Below are 22,710 nucleotides of genomic sequence, written 5' to 3'. Positions count from 1 at the left end.
GGGTGCAGTCAAAGGCTGCCCTGTGGAGGGATTCTGCTACTCCCTGCCCCGGCATTGAGTGGGGCCAAAGGCCACCGTGTAGAGGGACTTTGGTGTCTCTGCCTCCACCATACATACAGATACACGCACACACTGGTTGTTTGGCTGCTGATCCTACTTTTTATTTCAAGTTTTAAAATTATTGGTGTGAGGCTGCCTCCATGTTGAATACTCTCAATAATTGAGAGTAATTGCCCTCTCAATTACCTACCCTTTGCTGCAGCCTGCTGTTCCTCTCAAGTTGGAAGACCTTTGATTGGTCCTCCAGTTTTGACAGTGTGCCTGCTGCCCTCAATTGGAGAGGGAACATGTCTCCATGTTAATTAAGGGGATGCATCCATGAAAATCCCAAAGAGTGATTATTTCCCTCTGCTTTCTGGGCCCAGAAACAGTGGAGACTTTGCTTTCCACCCCAGTAGTGAAAATGCAACCCTAAGACTTTGGCTAGGCAATTTTGGTTGAATACTTTAGTCACTTAAGAAGTAAGAATGTGGTTGAAATGAGGTCTTAAGCTTAAAGACCAGTTTAATTAACACCTGGAGGAAGACACCATCTAGATAAAGGAGTTGAATGGTCACCTGGAGCATCATTTAAGGAATGATTCACAATTAAATTGTTTGTTTGCACTCATTAAAGAGGCCACAGATCATTTTGGTGAATAATGCTTCATTCCATGACTTCTCTTAACATAAGTTAGCAGAAGGGGGATCTAATAAGTCAATGCTAAGAATTGTTATCTCTGCCTGAAGAGATATCCCCCACTACTGTTTGTTTGCCGCTGGAGATTTGAAGAGGACTTTTGGTACACATCAAGAAAATTTCTGGGATATTCTTACGGGTCCCCCTTGGTCTGCAGGAGGAATTTGAGGAGGAGATGAGGCCGGGGAGAGCAGCACCAGCTGCTGCCTGAGAAAGACAGAAGTGAGATGTTGATTCCTTCCACACTGCAGGACTAGGACATCCTTCTTGCTCTGCACCTCCTCCACCAGGATCTCTTGTGCAGCACCTGAGAATGCCTGCAACATCTCCTTCAGCCTCTGAGCCAACCTGAAAGCCATCAGTTTAGTATCAGCCAGCCCATTCCACACCTTCAGAGGACATAGTTGGAAGGAGCCTACACAGCCATTCCATGAAAATTGCTTCTAATCAGCACTTGAATGCTAGACCTGCAGTTCTCTCATTTAGCATCTCCAGGCCAGTACACATTATGGTGATCAGCAATTAGGACCCAACTTGCATGCTAGAACCAGACTTTCCAACAGGCCTATCTTAGAAGCACAGCACCCACTGAGCATCCTTTCACCAAAATAGCCCCAATGACTTAGCTTAATGCCAATTGCCATCGTGCTGAAGGATCTAAGTGAGCACAGGTGAAGGATTGAGTCTGAGACCTTCTAAATCACAATAGCACAGTACCACCCTATCCCAGTTCATATATTCACTTATTTATTCTATCCATTAGTATGTGTAGATCTTTTGCTGTGCTAGGCTCTAGTACCTGGTCATCTGAAAAATAAACCTTCACCAATTGATCTCCTATTTTGACACCTTTCTGTATTTCATCTAGTGCATTTATCATGGCTTCTACATAGATGTTAAAGAGTAATGGTGATATCATACTGCCTTGCCTCACACCATGCCCTCTGCACCATGTTCAGTTTCACCAAACATTGTCCTGATTGTAGCAATCTATCCCATGTGCATTGCCTCCAAAATGTTAACATGGACCGTGAACTAGATACTTGCAAGAACATGCATCCAAGGTAATCTTAAAGACTCTTGTAAAAATTATAATTATTGTAAAAATCTAGTCACAATCATTCTTTTATCTCTCCAGCCAATCCCGCTGCTTCCAGCACTTTCAACAGCTTTTGCTAGTTCACCCGGTGGAAAGCTTTTTCATAATCCACAAAGCAGATGTAAACTACTTCTTGGTATTATATGCTTATTTCACTTAACACTCATCACTGCCATAGCTTCTCTTGTTCCTCAACTTTTCCTAAAACCAAGTTGATCACAGTCAATATAACAATGGCTTTCAATTTTTTACAAGAGTCTTTAAGATTACCTTGGATTCATGCACTTGCGAGTATCTAATTCACGGTCCATGTTAACATTTTGGATGCAATGTTTAGTTCAGAGAAGATTAAAGTTTAACTATAGAAAATGGGATAAATTCAACTAAAACTGATTGTATTGTATTATACTTGAAAGGTTGGGGTCAAGTTGCCTTAAGGGGTTGACAGCTAGAAAGGTAAGATCCTAAAACAGCAAGTGGGCTTACTGAGCTGAATATGTGATGTCTACACTGCTTGCAAAGAAGTGCAGTCCAGGGAGATGTTTTGTTTGAGTTAGGGTTAAATTAGCCCAAATGCATTCAGTGAACCCTGAAAGGCAATGTTGTCATGGAGATGGGTGAAACTTAAGAAGATTCTCTGGTTAATTTATTTTCTCAATTTATCTGTGTTTGCTGGGAAAAGAGGTTGGTTGCAGTTTGGACCTCATGTGGTTTACAGCTCATAGAGAAGCTCTAGGGGCTGCTTGGTGCAGTTAGGGTTCAGAGAAACCCTGAGAGCCACTTATGGTTTGGTGCAGCAAGAAGACTGGGGCTCAGAGCAACCAATGGGAAGTGCCAGCTTAGTGAAGCTAGCAGCCTGAAAGATTTTGAAGTGTGCTGGTAATTAGAGATGGGAATGCAGTTTTGTGAATCCTACAGAATGTAGTCTCAGGAGGAGAGATTGAACCATTGGGATCAGAGAAGTCATTGAGGCAGTTGAGTTAGAGTGGCTTTTGAGAAAATTCAGAGGTTAGATCTTCAAAAGTGAAGAGTTGAAATCCCTCATGAAGAAGAAAGAGTTTAACAAGGTGTTGTGGCTCACAGGGTCACTGATGTCTAGACAGATTACTAAGAAATCTGTAGGACATGTCTTGGTCATATCTGTCATTTAATGTGCAGTGTGATGTGTTTGACTACAGTCTGTATGTTAATTGTATAAAGAACATATCTTTTTATTTCTGTTGGACTGTTGTAAAGAACATATCTTTTTATTTCTGTTGGACTGTGGATTAAAATTACAATGGCTGTAGTTTAAAATATATGTCTACTGGAACAGTGTGAGGGATATATACAATATTGCTGTCCTGGAACAGGGTGTGCCATGAAAGACAGGATGGTGCCAAGGAGGAGTCTGGTCTTATGGGAAATTGGCTGGATCCTAATTGGCTCCTGACCAGGTGACCAGGGTTTGTATGAGAGCAGTACAGCAGAATAGCTCCTGGCCTGAAAGGAATAGGACCTAAAACCTCTGTCTCCTGTATGTGTCAGATTCCAGTAATTCTGGCTTTTTCTCCTCATATGTCTACAACCTGCTCTCTCTCTGAAAACCCCTGACAAGAAGCAAAGGGGAGAATCACTGTTAGAGATAATGAAAGGCAAGTGCTCAACCAATGAACTAAAGACTGAAAATGCTGGAAGACCACCTTGTGCCATCAACAAAGAACTGAAAGGAATTTGGAAGACATTGATCAAAATCAACCCATTGAAACCTGTGCTCCAGAAGTGGTACTATTGAACTATTCTATCCCACCCTTAAAATTCATGTTTTTTGTGTCTTATGTGTCTTGTATGTGTGTTTATAGGGATTTAAGAAGGGGTAGAATTTAGGTGATGGAGTTAGAAATTAGCAGGTCATATTTTTTTCTTTTGCCACTGGTTAAAGACAATTTGTTCAATTAACAGTTATTTACTTATTAAGTTTACAATCCTGGTGTTCGTATTCTGTTAACCCAAATTAAACATTTAGGTGGGTTGATTAAACCTTTTCACATTTGTTATGGCTTGGAGAGCAGTAGGGCTTGATATTGCAGTGCACTATCCCCAGTGAATCGTGACAATTGACTTGTACCTCATGTTAATTCTGAATGTTAGAGCATAATATGGATGTTGTAAATTGCTTTACTTCTCTGACTTTGAATAGTAAAGTTTATTTTCTTTGGTTATAACCATGGAATCTTGTGGCTTTATTATCTTAATAAGTGCCTGGGATTAAAGTAGATGAAGAACCTTTGTCTCCTTTAAACAAAAAATTACTGGTCTCTAACTAGATCATAACAATGTGTAATCAATGTTACGGTGCAATGACCTTCACATTGTTTAATATTTGCCTTCTTCTGTGCAGAGGAAGACAGAGTTAACTTTTCGAGTCCAAATGACTCTTCATCAGAACTAAAGAGAAATAGAAATGTGGTGAAATATAAGCTGTTTAAGGGAGGTGGGACAGGTGGAGCTGGATAGAGAACCAGTGATAGGTGGAGGCAAAGGATATTATTATTTTTAACATTAATTTCCATCCATTATTTTATCTCCACCTTTTAGCCTATTTTGATCCCTTCCCCCCACCCCATCCCTGCTGGGGCTATCTGTCACTTGCTCATCCTGCTTTCTACCCTTAATGTCACCATTAGCACATTCTTTAGCTAATATTACCACTGTCAACACCCCTTTGACCTTTTGTTTATGACATCTTTGGCAATCTCTCCTTTGCCTCCACCTATCACTGGTCCTCTATCCAGCTCCACCTGTCCCACCTCCCTTAAACAGCTTATATTTCACCACATTTCTATCTCTCTTTAGTTCTGATGAAGAGTCATATGGACTCGAAATGTTAACTCTGTCTTCCTCGCCACAGATGCTGTCAGATCTGCTGAGTTTTTCCAGCAATTTTTGTTTTTGTTTCAGATTTCCAGCATCCGCAGTATTTTGCTTTTACCAGGGTGCAATCAATCTTGTAACTTGCTGTTGAATATGCTAAAATAGTACACTTTGCAGCACTGTATTAATGATCACAAAATCTTAGCAGAAAATATTTATTTTTCATATCTTATCCTGTCTTCCGTGACACACGATGCACGTTTTCAATGTTTTTACCACTTGGGGAGAAAAATTTAGTTTATGGCAGAAAGGAAAAAACAACATTTAAGAGCAAAGAAAATGCAATCTGACATTTAGATATACTCCATCGCACATTGGTGTGCAAAAAAAGATTAATTTGTAACAATTGCCTCCGATATTATTAATATGATGGAAGCATATGATGATATTTGAAAGCCTTTCAAAATAAAATAAACCTCAATTCTGAGCATCAGCAATGATGACTGCAGCATAGCCCAACACTTAGGCCGCCATTGTTGTTTTACCTATAAATCAAGATTATAGTATTCACCAAGGATTAGCAGGCACTGTGAGCTGTGCATACTAATGTCTTGTTTTAGTTACATCTTATGTTTGAACAATATTCACTGTGTACTCCCTGCCATGTTGAGCCTGCAGGCAATAGTTTGAGTCATCACCAGGATCTCAGAAATGATGATCAGCTGGTAAACAAATTGATCCATCCACACCAGTAAAGTTTAAAGGAGGAATTTATTGAGATCCTCACTCGGGCATAAATCTCCCAGCAAACAGGTGTTATTTTATGGCTGCGATCGATGATCTCATAGAATGAGTGACTCACAATGCCGGATATTAATGCTGTAGAAATCACAAGTATACAAATCGATTTTGATATGACAACTCAAAAATGCTAAAATCAAGTACTGGCTGTCAATTCAGACATGCCAAATAATGGTTATTAATAAGATGCACAAATTTTTATTTATATTTATTTTCTTTGATAAAATTTAGTACTTATCAAAAGAACAATTCTCAGCACTAGGGAATTGAACATTCTATAATTGTAATAAAGATTGTGCGCCTTTCATGACCTCAGGATGCCCCAAAATGCTGCACTTTTGAAGTGTATTATACAACAAACTGCATAATAAAGAACAATAAATAGCAATGTGATAATGCCCAGATAATGTGTTTTAATTGTTGCTCGAGGGGTCATGCCAGTGGGGAGAAATCATCTACTCTCCTTCGACATTGTGCTAGGTGATCATTCATGTCCACCAGAGAAACAGCAGCCGAAGCGTCAGTTTAGCATTTTATGTAAAAAAAACAGCATCTCCGACAATGCACCACTCCCTCTGTTGAGTACTGGCGTGAAAACACAGGTCTATGGGGTGGGACTTTTGAACCCACAAACTTCGGATGCAGAGGTGAGTGTTACCACAAAATTACAGCTGAACAATTGTTAGCAACAAGCACTTCCTTGTCAGGCATTGTGAAGCCAACTCTGTATTTAAACTCCTTATCAGTGTGAATTTCTTTCCCCTTCCTTTTTTCTTAATTTTCTTCATGAGGTGTGGGCATCACTGGCAAGATCAGCATTTGTTGCCCAAATTGTCCTTAAGAAGGTGGTGGCGAACTGCCTTCTTGTACTACTACAGTCCATGTGGTGGGTACACCCACAGTCTGTTAGAGAGCGACCTCAGGATTTTGGCCCAGTGGCAGTGAAGGAACAGCGATATAGCTCCATGTCAGGATGGTGTATGATTTGGTGAGGAGCTTTCAGCTGTTGGTGTTCTCATGCACCTGCTGCCCTTGTCCTTCTAAGTGGTCGAGATCATAGGTTTGATAACTGCTGTCAAAGGAGCCTTGGTGAGTTGCTGCAGTGCATCTTGTAGACGGTACACTTTGCAGCCACCATGTGCCAGTGTTGAAGTGAATGAATGTTTATGGTGGTAGATGAGATGCTGATGAAGCCGGCTGCTTTGCCCTGGATGATGTTGAGCATCTCGTTTGGTTTTAAAGCTAGACTCATCCAGGCAAGAGGCAAATATTCAATCACATTTCTGAATTGTGCCTTGCTTTGAGGAGTCAGGGGGTGTTACTCTCTGCAGAATTCCTAGCCTCTGACCCGCTCTTGTAGCCACAATATTTATATGGCTGGTCCAGTTCAGTTCCTGATCAATGAAATTCCAAGGATGTTGATGGTGGGGTTTCAGTGATGGTCATGTTGCTTAATGTCAAGGTGAAATGATTTCATTCTCATTTGTTGGAGATAGTTGTTGTTTAGCACTTATGTGGCATGCTCAAAGTTGTCCAATTCTTACTGCATATGGGCACAGGCTACTTCATTATCTGAGGAGTTGTGAATGGTGCTGAACACTGTGCAATCATCAGCAAACATCCCCATTTCTGACCTTATGATGGAGGGAAGGTCATTGTTGAAGCAGCTGAAGATGGTTGGGCCGAGGACACTGAGGAACTCCTGTCACAATGTCCTGAGACTGAGATGACTGACCTCCAACAGACACAACGAGCTTCCTTTGTGCTAGGCATGACTCCAACCAGCAGAGGGTTTTCCCCCTGATTCCCATTGACTCCAGTTTTGCTAGGGCTCCTTGATGCTATTCTCAATCAAATGCTGCCTTGATGTCAAAAGCAGTCACTCCCACTTCACCTCTGGAACTCAGATCTTTCTCCATGCTTGGACCAACTGAGTGGCTCTGGTGGAACGCAAACTGAGCGCTTGTGAGCAGGTTGTTTGTGACTAAATGCCACTTTATAGTGCTGTCAATGACACCTTAGTAGGCTCACAGGGCTGTAATTGGCTGAATTGTATTTGCCTTGATTTTTGTGGACAATACTTTTCTGGGAAATTTTCCACTGTGTCCACAAGTGTTGTAGCTGTCCTGGAACAGCTAGGGACACTGCTTGTTCTAGAGCAAGTCTGCAGCACTAGAGAGAATATTATCGGGGCCTTTGCAGTACCCAGTGTATGATAAGCCATTCCTTGATATCACCTGGATTAAGTTGAATTGGCTAAAGACTGTTATCTGTGATGCTGTGGATCTCAGGAGGAGCCGAGATGGATCATCCACCTGGCACTTCTGGACGAAGATTGTTGCAAATCTTCAGCCTTGTCCTTTATGTTAATGTGCTGGGCTCTGACATCATTCAAAATAAGAATGTTCAGAATGTAGAATCTCCTACTCCTGTCATTTCATTGTCCACTAACCTTCATCGCTAGATAAGTCAGGACTGCAGAGCTTTGATCTGGATTGTTAGTTGTCATATCGTTTACGTCTGTCAACTTGTATACTGCTTCTGCTGTTTAGCATGTTTGTAGCTTCACCAGGTCAGAACCTCATTTTAGGCACTCCTGTTGCTGCTACTGGCATACCCTCCTGCACTCTTTGTTGAAGCAGGGTTGGTTGCTTGGCTTGACGGTAATGGTAGAGTAAGACATATCCTTGACCATGAGGTTACTTCTGCTGCTGATGGTCCATAGTGCCTCGTTTATGCCCAGTTTTGAGCTGCTAGATTTGATCTGAATCTATCCCATTTAGCGCAGAGGTATCAGCTCACAACATGTTGGAGGGTGCCCTCAGTGTGAAGACGGGACTTCATCCCCACAAGAACTGTGTGGTTGTCACTCTACCAATATTGTCATGAACAGTTTGCATCTGTAACAGGTAGAATAGTGAGGGCAAAATTATGTAGGCTCTTTGCTCAAATTGGTCCTATCACCATCTGCCACAGGCCCAGCTTGGCAAATATGTCCTTCGGGGCTCTGCTAGCTTAGTCAGCAGTGGTACTCCTGAGCAAGATGAGTTGGAGATGGGCATTGGGATCCCCCACCCAGAGTATATTCTGTGCACTTGCTATCCTCAGTGTTTCTTCTAAGTGGTGTTCAACATGGAGGAGTATGGACTCATCCATTGAGGAAGGTGGTAGGTGGTAATCAGCAGGTCACTTCTTTGTCCTTTTTTTACCTGCTGCTATGAGACATCATGGGGCCTGTAGTCAATGTTGAGGACTCTCAGGGCAACTCCTTCCCAACTGTATATCGATCTGCTACTATCTCTGGTGGGCCTAATGGTAGCCAAATATAGGACTAACGCACATTCCTTAGTGATAGGAGCAATTCAGTGTTCTTTGTGCCCACTAGAAACAAGATTAGGAACTTTTCACATTAATGAAAAGTTATTTTCATTGCCTGGAGATCACTTAGTGGGAAGCAGATGCAAGATGGGTGAGGCACATGTTGCTGCCATCCAGGAGAGGTGGCAGGAGAACCCATCGCGCTTCTCAGTTTAGCATTTTGACGGCAAGATGCCAGTGGAAAATGCACCTCCAGTGCATCTTAACAATTAAGCACTCTGAAATCAGGTGCTACTGCAAGGTCATAAGGATCTGTAGCAGCTTAAAGGGGAGGTGTATTTTTTGCTGCCACAGAAAAGTTATACTGTGGAGCTGCAGGAAGATGTTCACAGGCAAGATGAGTTCCAAGGTTATCAGATACTGGTAGACCATGAAAGGAGAAAAAAGGAAATTATTTTCTCCTTGAATTGTAGATGGCTACCATGACTATTCTTCAACAGGCATGACATAAAATGGGACAACCCATTCAGGTCATCAACATTTTCACCAGGCATGCCAAGGTAATAAATCCCTTCTATTGCTCATACTTTCTGAATAGCCTGTTGAGAACATTTCCTTCACTTCATCACTATTAATCTTTCTCTTTCTCACTTGTTATGGTTCTCCACCAGTTGGCAGAGATGTTCTCACCACATCTCTTTACTGCTTGCACTCATAACCTTAAAAGCTGCTCTCATGACAATATCTCCTTCAATCTCCCATCCTGCTTCACTTTGCTACTATGAACACCAAGCCAACTGGCTGCAGACAGCTTTTGAATTCTATCAACATCCTCACTATCCTCTATTTCATCAGTCTCCGCTCCCTAGCTATGCTGAAGACCCTTTTCCAATGGTGGTTCCACTGCAGAGTAAAGCTATGCAGCAAACCACTTATCTACAGAAAACAAGATGTTCAGGAATTGTTGTTTGAGGATGGTCTACTTGATGAGGCTTTAGAGGACCCATGGTTCTGTTTGTAGTGAAGTTCCTCTGCCAAGTCTGAATTCTTAAGAGGAGTTATGAGCCAAATCTGGAGGAGTTAGTCCTTGTCTCCAAGCAACCAGTCCTTATCTGTCCATGCAGAAGCAAACAGTAGGGGAGGGTGGATGTTGGCACAATATGGATACATCAAGGAAGTTGCCAAGAATGCAGGCACAGACCAGTATGATATGCTACTGGCTGTCTTTTACAAATTGCACTTTAATAAAGAGGAAGCATTTATAATTGATGAAAGCAATTGTGTTGTCTGAAGAGGCCTGGAAGGTGGCATGGGTGCAGTTAGTGACGCCTGGACTAGGAGGAATCCTGGAATCCATGTGAACCCCAGAGCCTTATTGTCCTATTTCCAAATGTCCTCGTGAAATGATTATTGTGTTTGCTCTAGCGGCATGACACCTGTTCAACACAAGCATGGAGCACAGACTAACAGATGTTGCTGCAGGGGATATCCCCTGTCACACCCTAGAAGGAGTCAGGGACAAGGAACTTTAGGACTCTAGTGGCTTTGATTGCATTAGGCGAAGTTAGTTGCAGCAATTGGCTGTGGCTTTTCTTGCAAGATGTGAAACAACCTTATCACTAATTCCCTCAAAGCAAACCCATTTGATGCACTTGCTCACTGGAGAACAGCAGGTGTCAAGTTCTGGGCCCATAAACTCGCTTGCCTTCTTTTATGTGCTCCCAGCCATAGTTCTGTTTTCTCCTTGCTCTTCATCCCAGAATGGGACTCCTAAAAGGACCCCCATCAAGAAACAACTGCAATGCCAGAAGCCCAGTTACAGTTCAAAACCAACAGTAATAATTACAAAATCTTTCAAATCCTTTAAGGTTACAAAAAAAACTTACACAAACTACTGCATGAGAAATGTCTCCTGAAGCTCTTTCTAGCTTTACCTGGGAGCAGATGAGAATCCCTTTAAAGAGCATTTGCAATGGTTGCCTTAAGCATTGTACTGCCTGTGGTTGAAGGGCAGGAGCAGGAAATGACAGGAACCAGACTGTTTGGAAAATGAAATTGGTGGCTTAACATGGTGACTCCAATTTAAATTTATTCTTGAGGCTGTTTCCAATGGGAGCTCTGTCTGCCTGATTAATGCCCTCCCCACCGCCAGCCTCCCAGAAAATGTGACCAGCCATAACTGCAGCAGGGAGAGTAGCTCTTTGCAAGTTTTGAGTGCATCCAAAGAAGGGTACTAAAGAAATGAAAATAACCTCCCATTAGTCTGACTTGGAGTGTAGCCCACATCCAAGAGCCAGACTCTAACACACTCCCCCTACACTTTCCAATGCTTCTATCAGATGGTAATTGTCCATTGAAAAGAGAAATCACCATTTGTTTTGTACAAGTAAGTACAGACTCAACACAATTATAGCCAATGATGTTCAAGTGCAAAATTACATTTTTGTACAGAACATGATGTGGAATGATGTGACCATACTGAGCTAATCATAGAATTCACACTATCATGATACCACAGTGACAGATTACAGTGCATTGCCTGATTCAGTTCTGTCAGTTTTATTTTTCACAATTTCAAGGATGTCAATTACATTCAGCTCAAAATCTTATCTTTCCCAAAGAGGCAACGCCAATTGCTTTAACATTTCCTCATTATTTAATCATACTTAGAGGTCAACCTTGGCTCAGTGGTATCACTCTTGCTTCTGGCTCAGAAGATTACGGATTCAAATCCCACTCCATAGACTTGAACACATCATAATCTCATTTGACACTTTAGTGCAGTGCTAAGAAAGTGCTGGAGGTGCTGTCTCTCAGGTGAGACATTGAACTAGGGATCTGTCTGTCCTCAGGTGGACCTAAAAGATCCTGTGGCATTATTTCAAGAGAAGTAGAGATCCCCCCAATGACCTGGCCAATATTTATTCCTCAATTGATATCACTGATTATCTGATCATGTATCTACAGTGACTACACTTCAAAAGTACATTGACTGTAAAATGATCCCAAGGCAGTCGAAGGTGCTATATAAAGAGAAGACATTTTTGCTTTTATTTAAATTCTTAATACCTAGAATAATCTGTATTGCTCCTGTCTGTAGTCTCTTAAGGACAAACATATCTATCCTGTGAATTGATGACCAGAACTGCCCACAGATCGGATCTTAGAAATGACTTAAAAAGAAGCAGTATTATCTTTTCAGATTTGTCCTGTACCTTTGGTTCTTCGCTAATGCAACTCAATACCTTATTTGCAATTTTTAATGCAGCAAATGCGCAGACAGTTTTATAGGTTTATTTACTGTATTCCTTAAACCTCTCTCCTGATCAGCAATTTGCACATAGGGCTGTTTCAGTTCCTTGCTCCCATACTCATTATTTTATGCCTCTCTTCATTTACCTGTGTGGTGTGCCACAGGGGCTGGGGCCTCAACTTTTTACAATTTATGTAAATGACTTGGATGAAGGGACCAAAGGTATGGGTGCTAAATTTGCTGATGACATTAAGCTAGGTAAGAAAGTAAGTTGTGAAGGGTACATAAGGAGGCTACAAAGGGATATAGATAGGTTAAGTGAGTGGGCAAAAATCTGACAAGTGGAATATAATGTGGGAAAATGTGAAATTCTCCATGTTGGAAGGAAGAATAAAAAAGCAGCACATTACTAAATGCTGAGAGATTGCAGAGCTCTGAGATGCAGAGTAATCTGGGTGTCCTCATGCATGAACTGCAAAAGATTAGTGTGCATGAATAGCAAGTAATCAGAAACACTATTAGAATGTTATTTATTGTAAGGGGGATAGAATACAAAAGTGGGTAAGTTATGCTTCAGTTGTGTAGGGCATTGGAGTATTGTGTACAGGATTGATCTCCTTATTTAAGGAAGGATGGAAATATGTTGGAAGCAGTTCAGAGAAGTTTACCAGACTAATAGCTGGAATGGACGGATTGTCTTGTGAGGGAAGGTTGGACAGGCTATGCTTGTGTGCACCAGAGCTTAGAAGAGTAAGAGGTGACTCCGTTGAAATATATGGGATCCTGAGGAGTCTTGACAGAGTAGATGTGGAAATGAAGTTTCCTCTTGTGGCAGAATCTAGAACTAGGGGTCACAGTTTAAAAAAAAGGTGTCACTCAGTGAGAGAGAGATGAGGAGAAATGCTTTCTCTCTTCCTCATAATGTGGTGGAAACAGGGTCTTTGAATATTTTTAAGGCAAATGTAGATAGATTCTTGATGAGCAAGGGGATGAAAAGTTATTGGGGATAGGCGGGAATGTGGAGCAGAGGTTACAATCAGATTGGTCAAGATCTTATTAAATGGTGGAGCAGTCTCAAGGGGCCGAGCGACCTACTCCTGCTCCTAATTCATATGTTCGTATGTTCTAGTTAGCACTATTACCTCAAATAGCCTAAAGACTTTTCTGAGTTCATTTCAGAAGATCGCAAATACAACAACAGCAATCGATGTTTATATTGGAACATTAATGTCAAATAACTTCTTAAGGTGAAGGAGGAGGTAGTTCAGCTAAGTAGGATGTATTAGAAGGGCTGTCTGTGCTTCCGTTGATAAGACACCAGGACTGGATGAGATGCATCCAAGGAAATGGAAGGAAGCAAGAGTGGAAATTGCAGAGATGCTGACCATAAGAGTTTAGGACAGAATTTACAGTGCCTGCTGGCAGGCCTGAGCGGACAATATGACAGGAAGGCCAAAAATCAATTTCACACCATCGTGAAACCAGTTTGCAATTGTCCACTATGCCTGTCAATGCCAAGCAGCTTTTCCCGTGTCAGATGTCAGGAACTTCACTGAAATACACCTACATATCATTATAAGCCCAGCTCACCAGAATCAGCCCCCATGTCAAATTTACCTCCCATGACGGCAGGAAGACCCGCTAGTGCACAACACGTCTTGACAAATGTGACATGTAGAAGTCGGAACCTACTGTCAGGGCCTAGCTCACATCGTGGACATCTGAGGAAGAGAAGATGCTGGAGCCCAACAGCAATTGGACTCTGGAGGAATGTCTATCACATGCTGGGCGGATTCTGAAGGACATGGCTCTGCCGCGAAGGAGCTCTTGGAAGGTGAAAAATCACAGTTGAGGGTCTGCTTTGGGACTTCAGTGTCTTGGTCATGGTCTGTCACAGATGATCGTCGAATGGGTGGTGAGGAAGGTCCAGCTATGAGTGGGAGAGGAAGATGTACCGGGGGTGGGAAAGGAAGGACCAGGTTCGACTGGGAGAGTAAGGTGTGTTGGGGGGGGAGTTGAGGTTGGAATGGGGGCAATGAAGGTCTTACAGAGGTGAGGTTGGGATGGGGGAATGAATGTGTTGGGGGTGTGAGACTGGGAGGACGGGAATGAAGGTTTTGGGGGGATGATCAGATTGGGAGGGGGAGCAAAGATGTTGGGGGGGTAAGGTTGGGAGAGGAGGAGGAAGTACAGGGGTGAGGAGGGTGTAACAGGTGAGCATACGGCAACTGGGGAAGTAGGTGTAGTGGGGAGGAAGGTGTGAGGAAAGGTGTCCGTAGGGGGGAAGGAGTCCGGTAAGGGGAAGAAGTCCAGGGTGGAGGAAAAAGTAAGGTTAGAGGAAGGATTCAGGAAGGGGGAAGGATTAAGGGGAGTGGGAAGGAGTCTAGGGAGGGGGGAAGAAGTCTGAGAGGGCAAGTAATCCAGGTGGGAGGGGAAAGAAGTTCCAAGGGGGTGAAGAAGACTGGAGTGGGTATGTCCAGATGAATGTGCAAGGGAGAGGTCTGTGGAGCTGATGACTGTCTCCTGGAGAGGGTGTGGTAGAAAGGAAGGGTGAGAATAACAGAGTGTAGAGTGAGGTGGTAGGGTGGGAGGATGAGGGTGCAACTGTATTGGTCGGAGGGATGGCGAGGGTGGTTGGTGGGGATTTGGAGGCAAACATGAACTCTGGGGCTGGGAAGGAGGTTGGGGAGGTTCATTTGGATGGGGGTGGGATTTTCTGGAAGGTAGGGAAAGTGCATGTTCACCTGGACATCCCAAAAAGAAAAGTGTTGTGGTTGGTAGGTGATGATGGGGAGGTGGGGAGGTGGAAGGTGATGCCAAGAGGGTCAACAGTGATAGGGGAAAGGGTATGGGTGACTGGGGGAGGGGAAAGGAAGGGAGACCTGAAGAAAAATGTTAGACGCACCATACTTGCAAATCCAAAAGTGAAAGGAGACTCATGGTGGGTGGGCACAGGTGCTGCATGGGTGCGTGACTAGTGGGTGGGTGGAGATGAAGGTCAGCTCAGATGGACAACTGAAAACAAACCCCAGCAGGCAGCATTGAAAATGTTTAGGACATTGAGACGAGTGTGATAAGAGAAGAATCTGCAAATGTAGGAGAATGCTCGCACAAGGCCCCAAAAGGCCCTGCACACACACTTCTCCCTCTGGACTCACTTGTGGGCTGGCTGCATGCAGCTGGACTGCTGGTGGGGAAATGGAAAGGGGGCACACAGGGGGAGGACTTGCAAAGTCTGTCATTGAAGCTGAAATACACAATTACACGTTATTCAGTGAAAGTGAATACATTTTCAGATTATAAAGTGGCAAAATGTGTTCACCCATGCAACCAACTATGATCAGAATTTCTTAACTTTTCTAGGCCTTACACTTCCAGGTGCTGCCCTGATATTAGCAGCAGGGGTGGAGACAGCCTGTGCAATGGTAGGCCATGTTGCCTCTGATGACTTTGGCTTGGGTCCTCTGGAGAGTTGAGGGCCCGGTTTGCTTTGGCTGTCCTCCTTTGGGCCAGCTGCTCACTCTACGGTGACAGTGAACGAGGATTGTGGAGGGTCACAGGCAAAGCAGACACGGATGGAGCAGACAGCCTCTGCGATTCCTGAGCGGATGACCCAGGGTTGTCCAGCTGCTGCTCCTCCTCCCTTCACGTGCCCGAGGGCCCCAGCCTGACTCCTCGAGAGGAAAAAGCACCCAGAGGGACTTCGAAGCGCTCCTTTTCCCTCTCACGTTGCCACTCCAGGAACTCACCCATGGCTGCCGTGATGGAGTGCAGGCCTGCTCACATCTCTGTGTTCTGCTGGACCAGGGTGTCCATGTCGTTTGCCATCCTTCCCATGGAGAGCTCCATACGCACGCACTTGTGGGCACCACTTCTTCAGAGGGCAGGTGAACGCAGTCCTCTGTCTCATGTGCCACTTCTGTTTTGGGCTTCCAACAGCTCTGCATGCTGTTCCCCCTCCTTTTGCTGACTCTCCACGATGGGTTGGAAGGCTGAATCCAGAGGCTCATCATCAGGCTTGGACCTCACACTTGTCTCTTCCCCAGCAGTCCTCTGAGTGCCAGGGAGCTCGGCTGAACCTTCCTCCTCCTATTGGGAACACATGTCTGTGCAATGACCACTGGACTGTGAACCCGAGTCTGCTCTAGATCTAGATCCCACCAAGTTGTGTGTCTCTGAATTGGTGGAGGGTGTGGGTAAGCGCAGTGACAAGTCTTCCAGGCTGCTTATTTCCAGTTCTTCAATGGAAGAGGCGTCCACTTGGCTGGAGGTGAGAACCTGGATGGAGCTGAGGGACAGGTTGGTTGAGGGTGTCAGTCGCTTGGCAGAGCTCCCTGTGAACCATTGTAGAGATAATTAGTTCCTGGCAACAGAGTCAAAGCAGGAGAGATAGTACTCACAGTTGCATTGAGAAAGGGATGATGTGGTGCAGAATCCTCAGGTGTGTGTTCACCGCCAACCTCACTGTTGCTGCAGGCAGGGTCCACATCCTCACCAGTCAGTGCACTGGCACACTTCTCAAAGTGAGTGAGTGGCTTAATGTGGGCCATTCCACACCCGATCTGTAACTTCTTCCTGCTGCTTTCAGACAGTTTCTCCTGCATGAAAACAGATGGAGAGAGTGTGAGCAGGACACATAGCACTGTGTGGAATACTTGTGTGGTGAGCTGAGCTATGGATGGTATGAGGACATACGAATATATGAATCTACGAACAAGGAACTGGAGTAGGCCCTCAGCCCCATCGAGTCTGCTCCACCATTTAATAAGATCATGGCTGATCTGACAGTAACCTCAAATCTGCATCCCGTCAACCCCCAATAACCTATCACCTCCTTGCTTGCCAGAAATCTATCCACCTCTGCCTTAAAAGTATTCTAAGGCTCTGCTTCGACCACCTATTGAAGAAGAGAGTTCCAAAAACTCACAATCTTCTGAGAGAATATTTTTTTGCCTCATCTCTGTTTTAAATGGGCAACCCCTTATTTTTGAACAGTGACGTCTAGTTCTAGACATTCCCACAAGAGGAAACATCTACTCCACACCCACACTGCCAAGACCCCTCTGGGTCTTATATGTTTCAATCAAGTCGCTTCTTACTCTTCTAAACTCCAGCGCATAAAAGCCTAGCCTGTCCAACCTTTCCTCATAAGACAACCCGCCCATTCCAGGTATTAGTCTGGTAACTCTCCTCTGAACTGCTTCCAATGTGAGCTCGAGAGGATATGAACCTGATGGGGATGTGAGGGTGTGTGTGAGAGTTAGAGGTGTCGTCCCTTGAGGTGTGAGATCCCTGTGGATGTGTGTTGGGTTTGTGAGTGTGTGAGTTGAGAGTGATGAGAAGAGTGACTTACCCAAGTGGAACAGATGAGAACATTCATCCTCTTGCGGCATTAGGTGGCTGTCCTTTTTTGCAAGCTGTTGGCACTGACCACCGACTCCCATGCTGAACTGGTGACCTTGCTGGTCTTTGCCCAGGGCAGGGGTAGAGGACATCGCGGCAGTTCTCCATGGCATCCAAAAGGTGTTCCAGGGATGCGTCACTAATCGGAGGCTGCCCATCATTAAAATGAGATGATCCTCGGGACTGCATGATCAATGAGGTGGGATTGGGACGATACAGCATGAAAAGCCACCATTGCGGCCAGCGGGTAAAAAGCTTTTTTTTCCGCCTGCTCCTGCACTTCGTGCAAATCTAGGATGGTTCTGCCCTTAGTCTCCCTTAAACTCAGGTGTGGTGCCAGGTGACTGGAGAACTGCAAATGTTACACCCTTGCTCAAAAAATGTTGTAAGGATAAACTCAGTAACAGCAGGCCAGTCAGTTTAACCTCAGTGGCGGGGAAGCTTTCAGAAACGATAATTCTGGCTAAACTTGATAGTCACTTGAGCAAGTGCAGTTTAATTAAGGAAAGCCAGCATGGGTTTGTTTAGGGCAAATCATGTTTAACTAACTTGCTTGAGTTTTTGATAAGATATCAGAGAGGGTTGATGAGGGCAATGCTGTCGATGTGGTGTACATGGACTCCCAAAAAGCATTTGATAAAATGCCGCACAACGGACTTGCGGAAAAAGGTTAGGATTCATGAAATAGAAGCTACAGTGTGGATATGATGTTGGCTCAGTGACAGGAAACAGACAGTAGTTGTTGCTTTTTTAGACTGGAGGAAATTTTATGATAGAGTGCCCTAATGGTTGGTGTTGGAACTCCCCTGCTCCTCCAGAAGTATATTAATGACCTAGAGCTTGGTGTACAGGGAGCAATTTCAAAATTTGTGCACAATACAAAACTTTGAGAAGGATCAAAGCATTGTGAGCTGTGAGGAGGATGGTGTAGAACTTCAAAAGAATGTAGACAGGTTGGCAGAATGGGCAAACAAGGGGCAGATGAAATTTAATAAACAGAAGTGTTTGGTAGGAAGAATGACGAAGGAGAATATAAAACAAAGGGTGGGATTATCTGGTCCCACACACGGCCAGGATTTTCCAGTCCTGCTGAAAGTCAATGGACTTTTGGCTGCCTTTCCAAATTTTCCGCTTCTGCCACAACAGTTTCTGCTACTGCGGGAGTGGGAAATCCCGGCCAAAGGGTACAGTCCTAAAGGAACTGCAGGAGCAGAGGGACCTGGGTTTATATATGCATAAATCATTTCAAGTGGCAGGACAGGTTGAGAAAGTGATTAATAAAGCATACTGCATTCTGGCTTTATCAGTAGGGGTGTAGAGTACAAAGCAAGGAAGTTTTGTTAAACCTGTATAAAACACTGGTTTAGCATCAAATGGAGTACTGCATGCAGCATTAGGAACCCTGTGAGGATGTGAAGGCATTAGAAAGGGTTCAAAAAAGATTCATGAGATTGGTTCCAAGGATGATGAACTTCAGTAATGTAGATAGATTGGAGAAGCTGGGACCATTCTCCTTGGGAAAAAAAAAGGTTGAGAGGAGATTTGATAAAGGTTTTCAAAATCATGAGGAACCTGAACAGAGTAGATAGGGAGAAACTCTTCCCACTGATTGAGAACAAGAGGGCACAGATTTAAGGTAATTGCCAAAGGAAAGCACTGAGGACATGAGGAAAAACCTTTTCATGCAGCGCGTGGTTAGGATCTAGAATGCAATGCCTGAGACTGTGGTGGATGCAGGTTCATTTGAAGCATTCAGAAGGAAATGGTATTATTATCTCAAAAGGAAGGATGTGCATGTATACAGGGAGAAGGCAGGGGAGTGGCTCTAGCTGAATTGCTCCTTCATAGAGCCAACACAGACATAACAGGCTGAATGGCTTTCTCCTGTTCTTTAACGACTCTGTGGCCAGGATTTTATGGCCCAACCATAACGAGCCGTTTAAATCTCCATTCAGTTCAGTGGGACCATCCTGCAGGGCAAAAGTGGCTTAAAATCCTGGCCTATGATTCCAAGGAATAGGAGCAGGAGTAGACCATTCAGGCCCTCCAGACTGTTCTGCCATTCAGTATTGTCATAGCTCATCTTCCACCTCAACTCCATTTTCCTACCTGCTCCACATATCTCTTGATTCCCGAGAGATCAAAAATCTATCAATCTTAGTCTTGAATTTACTCAATGATGGAGCATCCACAACCCTCTCGGACAGAGAACTCTAAAGATTCACAACCTTCTGAGTGAAGAAATTTCTCCTCATCTCAGTCATAAACAATCGATTCCCTATCCCAAGACTGCACCCCCTTGTTCTAGATTCCCCAGCCAGGAAACAATCTTGCAATATCTACCTTTCAAGCCCCTTCATAATTTTCTGTTTCAATAAAATCACTCTTATTCCACTAAACTCCAGACCATTTCTCGGTCTTTCATCCTTGGGCAGCCTTCTGATCCCACTAAAGATTAATTTAAACACAGGACAGGAATTTTAAATCGGAGGTATTGGGAAACTGTAGGTCAATGTAGGACAGGAATACTGGTGAACGTTACTTGATATGGGAGATGATGTGTTTTGCAGCAGCGTTTTAGATGTGGTGAGGTTTAGAGTATAAAGCATGGGTGCTCAGCAAGGAGAGTATCGGAATGGGCAAGTCTATAGGTGACAGCATTACGCATGAGGATTTCACCTACAGATGGCCTGAGGCAGGACAGCGATGAGCAAAGCAAAGGAGACAGAAGTAGACAGTCTTTGTGATAGAGAGGATATGGAGTTGTAAGCTCAGCTTAAGTTTGAAAAGGATGCTAAGATTGTAAACCGTCTGGCTGAGACGTAGGCTGGGCAGGGGTGTAGAGATTGTGGAGAGGATATGAATTTCATAGCAGGTAGCTGAAGACGATGACTTCAAACATTTCAACATTTCGCTGATGGAAATTGCCACTGATCCAAGGTTGGACATTGGGCAAGCTTTTGCTCATTACATTAAATATAAATTGTATGTTCATTGAGTGTTTACATTCAGGTGGTGGATATTATTGGGGATTCACTTGTGCATCTATATGTCAGAGCAGACTGAAACTGTCATTGTTGGGTATGAAGGTGGGTATTTGTAATATTTATCTGGGTTAATCAAAGCTTTTAAGTGTGTAATAATTAGGTTCCTATTCTATCCTTCATGCCTGGCTATCTGGAAAAAACAAAATATTCCATTAAATATTTCTGCAAGTTCCACCACCTGCAAGTTCCCCTCCAGCTACACACCATCCTGACTTGGAACTATATCGCTGTTCCTTCACTGTCAAAATCCTGGAACTCCTTTCCTAATAGCACTGTTGGTGTACCTACACCAGATGGATGGCAGTGATTCAAGAAGGCAGCTCACCACCACTTTCTCAAGGGCAATTAAGGATAGGCAACAAATGCTGGCCTAGCCAGTGATGCCCACATCCTGTGAGTAAATAAAACCAATTTTCTGTTGCCTTCTGCAGATTTGCAACCATTATTGTGTTCCAATTATTCATTTTTAACCCATTCATGCCATTTCTCCTGGATGATCATGCAATTGCTGAACCACAATTTTAACTTAATGCATGATACATCATTATTAGCATAAACTCATATAAGGTGAACTTTTGGGTCTTATTTTCATTTGAATGACAGGCTGCCCTTCCTGGTTAGGCCTCATCTGGACTATAGAGTTTCAGACCCATTATTCTCTCCATCAGCAAACTGCCTACTTCCACCCCATAACAGAACTGTTTCTACCTCTGCCTCAGCTCAGCTGCTCGTAAAGCAGTTATCCATGCCTTTGTTATCTATAGACTCAACTATTCCAATACTCTCCTAACTGGACTTCCATCCTCTGTACACTTGAGTTTATCCAAAGCACTGCTGCCCATACCTTAACTTGCACCAGGTCCCATTTACTCATTGCTGACCTACATTGGCTCCTGATCCAGCAAAGACTCGATTTTAAAATTCTCATTCTTTCTTTCAAATCTTTCCATGTCCTCATTTCTCCCTCTCTCTGTAAAATTTTCCAGCACTACATCTTTCCAAGATCTCTGCTTTACTCCAATTCTGGTCTATTGTACATCCATGATTTTCCTTTCTCCAACATTGATGGCCACACCTTCAGCGGTCTAGGTTGTAGGCTCTGGAATTCCCTTGTAAACCTTCATCTCGCTATCTGTCACTCCTCTTTTTTCAATGAGTTCCTTAAAATCCATGTCTTTGATCAGCTTTTGATAATCTACGCTAATATGTCGTCTATAGCACAACGTCAAATTTTGTTTGGTGATGGCTCCTATGCAGCACCTTAGGGTGCTCTACCACATAAGAAATACAAGTTGTTGCTATAAATAAAGGTGCTATATTAATGCAAGTTGTTGTTATTGTGACAAGTTGTGGCCACCACATTTTAGGAAGGATGCCAAGTCTTTGGAGATGGTTACAAGAATGATGTCAGGAATGAAACACTTCAGTTAGGTAGAGAGACTTAAAAAGCTGGAATTGTTCGCCTTAGACGAGAGAAGGCTAATGGATTAATTATTAGAGTAATTCATAATTATGAAATGAGGGGTGTTGATAGAGTAAGTGAGTAGAAATTAATCCCAAAGGCAGGAGTAACCCAAACGAATTTCATTTTTGACACAGTTAAGCGCTATGATCTGGAGTACACTTTTGAAAGAAAAGATTTGCTATGGGAAAAGAGCAGTGAAATGAAGCTAACACTCTTAAACAGCATGAGTTAAATGTTGAGCCAGCAGTCTACGTATATCACATAGTTTTACATAGGATATACAGTCCAAAACAGGCCATTCAGCCCAACGAGTCCAAGCCGGCATTTGTGCTCCACTTGAGTTCCCTTCCAACTTTCCACTTATAAATCTATCATGCTAACCTGATATTCCCTTCTCCCTCAAAAGCTTATCCTGCCTCTCCATAAATGTGTTATGATATGTTGCACATGTATCTTTAAAAGTTCATATCTTAAACTTTTGTCAATCACTATCACTGAGACAAGATATGATGTAGCAGTCTCATGACATGGTATTTATACAAGTATACAGCAGGAGTAGTCAAGATCAGACATGTATGCACAGTCTTCGAGTTAACATTGTATGTATGTACTCTTATCTTCTAATGAGGAACCCACATTATTGTTTTACCAATCCTTGTAATATGATTTGTGTGTTTATTTCAAATAGAAGAACCTAACATGGTGGTAGTGTGGTTTTTGAAGATTTGAATGA

Source organism: Carcharodon carcharias, chromosome 6 (assembly GCF_017639515.1).
Source record: "Carcharodon carcharias isolate sCarCar2 chromosome 6, sCarCar2.pri, whole genome shotgun sequence".
Classification (NCBI taxonomy): domain Eukaryota; kingdom Metazoa; phylum Chordata; class Chondrichthyes; order Lamniformes; family Lamnidae; genus Carcharodon; species Carcharodon carcharias.
The sequence above is the reverse complement of the archived record's forward strand: the minus strand, read 5'-3'. Positions refer to the sequence as shown.